Here is a 6,000-nt window from a genome sequence, read left to right as displayed (position 1 = left end):
GAGTAACGAACCATGACATTTAGGTAGATATTGCTTGATGTGTTCTCGAATGTGCTTGATGTGTTCTCGAATGTGCTAGACCTGTGAAAATTTTTGGAGCATATACATGATGATAGTTCTAGGAAATTCTTTTGAGACCTCAAATATGCTTGTATCATGCAAGGTTGCTTTGTCCCTTGCTTGATTGTTTGAAGACTGCTCCATGTGTCACTATCTTGCTTGGAAAGAAATTGCTTTTGAACATCAAACTTGCTATGCTATTAACTATTGTCAAACTTTGTCAACCAAGTCAAAGCATCAAGTCTTAACATTTTTTCTTGTGTTGCTTGCTAAGGGGAGTCTCATCATTTGACTTCGATCTGCTATGTCTCTAGTTCTGGAACATGCTTAAAGTGGCTCTTTGGTCTTAGTGCTCTTGGTTTTTTTTGTCTTCATGGTCTATGTTCGCTTGCTAGTTATCCTTTTGCTGAAATGGTTGCCTTGATTTCTTGACTACACTCTTGGGTTGGAGAGTTGTTCACTTGTCACCCTGCTTGCTCTATCTATTTGGCTATTTTGGCATCTTGCCTAGCTATTGACTTGAGTCATTCATGTCGTAAATTTCTTGGACATATTGTTTGACAAGTCACTTTAATCTCTCTCTAATATCTTGGCAAGTGAACACTCTACCTCCTATAGTTTCAACATCAAGTTATCTTCTAGACTATTTTATGCTTGGCTTTGCATCTAAAACTATGGGATCTAAACCTTGTGCTACCAAACTTCAACTGAATCTAGATGATCATGATATCCTCCATGTCACTAAAGAGTTTCAAGATCTATATGCACAATACAAAGAACTAGAAGAGACAAATGATCTTTCTTACCTTCATCTCTCTAAGCGCATGATAGAAATGAAGTCTAAACTTGAGAAAAGGTTGGAGGAGAAGATTGCATCATTACATGAATCTTCCTTAAGGTCTTTACATGCATGTGAGTCACCTTCTTTGAGGTCATCCTCTTCTTCTAGGTCTACATACTCTACTTCAAGACATCAAATGTCTTCATCTTCTAGATCTAAAGACCTCTTTAGAGAACAAGCAAGTGATACCTCCTTTGAGCCTATGCTAAAATTTCATGATGGAACTATCTTTGACCAAGCTAATGATGAAGCTATGGATGTATACCATTCACTTGAGAAACAACAAAAGGACTCTAGACATGCTTCTAATAGAACTTTTGCTCCCTTGGAAGATTCTTATGATGATACTTTGCAAAAACTTCTTGGCAATAAGATCATCATGTTACCTAAGTCTAGCTCATATGGAAACCCCTTCTTGGATATCTATTATGCTTATCATCAACATAATGAGCATAGTACTTCAGATTGCATTGAGCTAAAACATAAAATCCAAGATCTTATTGATACCTTTAATGACTCATGTGGTGAAGATACTTCTCTTGAGCAAGATTACATTAATGAACCTATGTCTAGTAGTGGCTCTATTACATCTTCCACTTCTTCCAACACTCGTGCACCTCCCAACACTTCAAAGCTTTCCAACATGCCTCCATCAAATAAAGAACCTAATGCTTTCCACATAGACTACATGTATCCTCAAGGGCTACCTCTAAAAGAAACTCAAGCTAACCTTCACTTGGCTGCAAACCTTTTCCATGCTACTAATCCTAAACATCCTCAACCTTCATTGGTGCAGGAGCACCTAGGCTAACCTCTACTAGTTAGTCAATTTTGGCTTGTACTTGACTCTAGCCAAGTTAAGAAGTTAGTGTAATTTGGTTGAGGACCTTAGAAGGTCTTGTTTTATGTTGGCTAGATGAATTAGTCACTAAGACTAAGGTCACACAAATAGCCTTTGTTAGTTGTCATTTAATTTCTTAATGTTAGGAGTTAGGGAGATTGAGTCATTAATATGTCTTAGGCCTAAGAATGGTTAATGGTTATTTTATAAATATGATGATCATGAATGATCTTGGATCCTCAGAATATGTGAGGATAAGAAGCCTATAATATAGGATTAAGGCATCTATCAAAGTTGCCAAGTGTTGTAAGAATGTTGTCATAACAACATTTTGCACTTATTGCAAATATTCCATGCAACATGGATAGCCTTGGATTCCTTTGATTGTGGGAGGTTATTTTTGACCAAATGGGACCTAGAATGGTGGAGAAGACACCTAATGGAGTTATGGCTCGAATCTCCAAGCATTGGTTGTACATTTGTAAAAAAGTTTTGAGTTAATGAAGTGCTGGAAAATTCTGTTTTTGAAGTGATATTTCGGTTTTTGAAGGAACAGTCATACTTGAAGCCAAAAACGTGTTGATACAGTGGTTGAGGCGTGTTCTATAGTCATTTTGAAGACTTTTTCATTTTATGTGTTAAGGGTTTAGAGTAGATTTATCATAGTTTTCAAGTTGTTTTAGTTCAGGCCTTTCTTTTGGTCACACTGTGACAGATTTTGTAAAAATGGCTCCCACATGAGTTTCAACCATGGAAACACTGAATAAGTGGTTGAATATTCAAGTGGGGCCTCTGTACATATTGTATCTAAACTTAGGAATCATCATGAGCAAGGGAGCTAGCTTTATGATCAGGCCCTAGGCGAGTTTGACATACCCGGTTAGAGGCTTGACAGGGGGAAATCAAATCATTTCATGTGGGGAATGGGAAGTACAGCACGTCCCCAGGAATTTTTATGGTAGGTTTTCATGTTATTCATCCATCCTAAGCATTGGGAAGTCGTACCAGTCCATTAGGATAGGTCTTGAGCATTTTTCATCAATCCTAGACAAACTGTCCTAGAAACTAGGCCTTTTAGCCCTGTTTCTCCTTGATATTAGGAAGGAGGCGTATGGTCACTTTGAGACCCAGAACCCTTAATGAAAGTTTTAAAACTTCCAAAAGGGTATCCAAATCAAGTTTTATTTTTCTGAGTTGTTTGGGAAAAGTTTACTAAAAAGGGGAAAAACGGACTGGTAAAGGCTACTAGAAATAGGCTTATTTTTAAGATCTCTTTTGATGAAATCTTGAATCTGATAAACCCATGAGCCAAGAACCTTCCCAAATCAGTCAAATGGGATGGAATATGAATGAATTCAATGTGAAGAAGGTTCCCACAATGAAGTTTGAAATTTGTGAGGTTTTAGTGGATTTGGCACTTAGATCCATCTAAGTGAAAGTGAGAAAGAGAACCAAAATTAAGGTGTGGATCATCCAAGGTGGAGTTTTCGAGGTGTGACTCTTGTAGTAAAGAGTGAATAGGATTTAGTTAATGATCTAATCCTATTAGGAGATCCTATAGAAGCATAGGATACTAGGAGATAAGAGAAATCTCTTGGTGGGAGTGGAAAACTAAGCCTAGGAGTTTTATCTTACACCATTCATGCACTACTATACCTAATCCAAGCACTACTCTATTCACTCTTCATTCTCCCTTGTCCTTAGAAGTGGCTCCATGTCAAGAGGACTCTCAAAAAGAAAAAGCTATAAATGTCAAGAAAGATCAAGATCAAGCACCCTTTCATCTCTTTCGAGATTTTTCCCCTCCATATCCTATATCTTGTCGACCTCCTAAGTTTGATGAAGATACCACTTCCACTATCTCCCTTGAGCTTACTGAAAATTATGAGAAAAGTTCTCTTCATATGCTATCCAAAGCTACTTGTCAAGATCAAAGCATCCCCTCATGTTCTACTTCTCCATATCCACTTCAAAATTGTGCTCAAGATTCAAGTGCTCCTATTAAAATTGTTGTTCCTATCAAAGCTACTCATGAGTCTATTGATGGCTTTGACTATGTTGCTCACTCTAAAGATGTTGATATCCCTTCCCACTATCCATTTGCATCTTCTAAATCTATCCTTGGTCCTTATCCATCTAAACTAAAGCATTCAAACCTTCCATCCATATTGGGGCCTTATGTTCCTCCATCTCCTACATTCACTCATAGCTCATTCCCTAGCTCTCCTATATTACCTCAAGATCAACAAAGACACTCATCCTTCATGACTTTTCACCCATCTATACATCTAAACCAGTCATATCATCCTTATTCATCCACAAATTCCAAGTCCTTTGGAAGTGAGAATAAACATAAGAATCCATTGAAAAAGAAAGATCACTATGTCCCATCTAATCGACATGTGAATGCTAAGAAGGAGAATGCACAAAAGAGACTGCAAAGGTCCACTACTCAAAGAGCTAAACCAAATAAAATTTGGGTTCCTAAATCCATCATTATACAAATGCACTCTCAAGCACCCAAAGAAAGAGGAAAATCTAAAGCTATGTGGATTCCCAAGTCTCTTTTAGAAGACTTGAATATTAAAAATACTTCAAAGTTGACATTCAAGCTTCCAAAGGCTTCCATTCCATCTTCTTCCAAAAATCTTCCTAAAATTATTCCAAAGCCTTCCACTCCAATTTTTTCCAAATCTCTTCTACCATGTCATAGATGTAAACCTCAAGCTATTTCATCCATGATTCCTCCATTGTTCCAATACCCTTAAAGGTGTGTGTCAATGTTGATCTTGTCCAATATCTCAACTACCCTCATGAAATCCTCTAAAGCTTACACTAACTTTCTATACATGAACTCTTATCCTCCATATACTCTTCCTACTACCATTTCTCTTTCATCACCCTATCAACATCTTTGAGCATACCTTTCTATGGTCTTGGCTTATCATGGCTTATCTTTCCTATAGGAGCACTATCTAAATTCAAAAAGCTTGAGCTCTTTCTAAAAATTCAAAAAAAAAAAAGAAAAAAAAAAAAGAAAAAAGAAAAAAAAGAAAATGTGCCTTGGTGAAAACCACTTCTTGTGGCACCTTGGTAGCAAAAGTAAAGAGAAATAAATTTATCCTATGGTGAAAACTACTTCTTGTGGCACCTTGGATAAGTACCATGATGAAAACCTGGCAAATAGGCATCATGCGTAATTCTTCCATCATCCATCTATCCCTTCTTCTCTCTTTGATCTTGACAATGTTTAGCTATCTTTGCATATTGGCTATCTTATCCACCAGATTTTCTATTGTGCTCTCCCATTCACTCATAGCCTCTATCTTGAGCTTTATTCTTATTGTTCTATCCCATTGTTATACTATCTAGTTGACCCCTTGGTCTTGATCATAATAAATGAAACATGGTTCTCATAAGTCTCTTGACATGGCTACTCTTTTGGACTACACACTTCATGCTATCTCACTTGTTGGCTTTATTTCTTATCCTACATGCTATCTTGCTCATTACTTCCATTGCTTATCCAAAACATGCTTCATATGACTATTTCACCTCTTTCCCTAGCTTGGGTACTCTTGAGGAGTCAGTCCTTGAGGATCACTTTTACTTGCTTCATACTTTTTTCTTATCTATCTTTGCTTATCCACTAGCTTGTTTCTCCATCGTGTCCTATACCTTGCTAGACATTGGGAGAAAATGATGTGATCTTGCTTGAGAACTAGTGATCTCTAAAACCTTCTAAAAAAATCCAAAAAATCATATCTATGAGCCTGAAAAAATGCAAAAAAATTGAAAAAAAGTCCTGAAAAAATTTGTCAAGTGGTGAAAATTTGGAAATAGGTGCTACTTGAGACCCTTGCACCTCTGTCTATCAGTCTCAATCACCTATTTTGCTACACATTTCTTAGCTTGGAATTGTTTCTTGTCCTCATCTTGGGGGCATAACTACTTAGCTTTTTTGAGGTATTCTTGTGCATTTGGGTTTCTTGGACAACTCACAAAATAGTGTTTCTCAACACTTCCCCCACTTTGACATCAAGTGTTTTTCAACACTTTACAGATAGTTTACCTACGGTCTCCGATGTCGCGATATTTCTCACTATCAGAATCAAGTCTGGAAGAAATGGCCAAGTGACTTACACACACGCACTTTAACACTTAAACGACTAAGCTATGTTGATCTTTATCTACTTTGTGTGTTGTCTATGATGATTTCTTTGCCAGGTGTTCCCTCCCTAATAGTCTTTCAAGGATG

The sequence above is a fragment of the Cupressus sempervirens genome, chromosome 5 (genome assembly GCF_028749045.1).
Source record: "Cupressus sempervirens isolate cs-2001-9-10 chromosome 5, ASM2874904v1, whole genome shotgun sequence".
NCBI classification, from domain to species: Eukaryota; Viridiplantae; Streptophyta; class Pinopsida; order Cupressales; family Cupressaceae; genus Cupressus; species Cupressus sempervirens.
Note: the sequence above shows the minus strand (reverse complement) of the source record.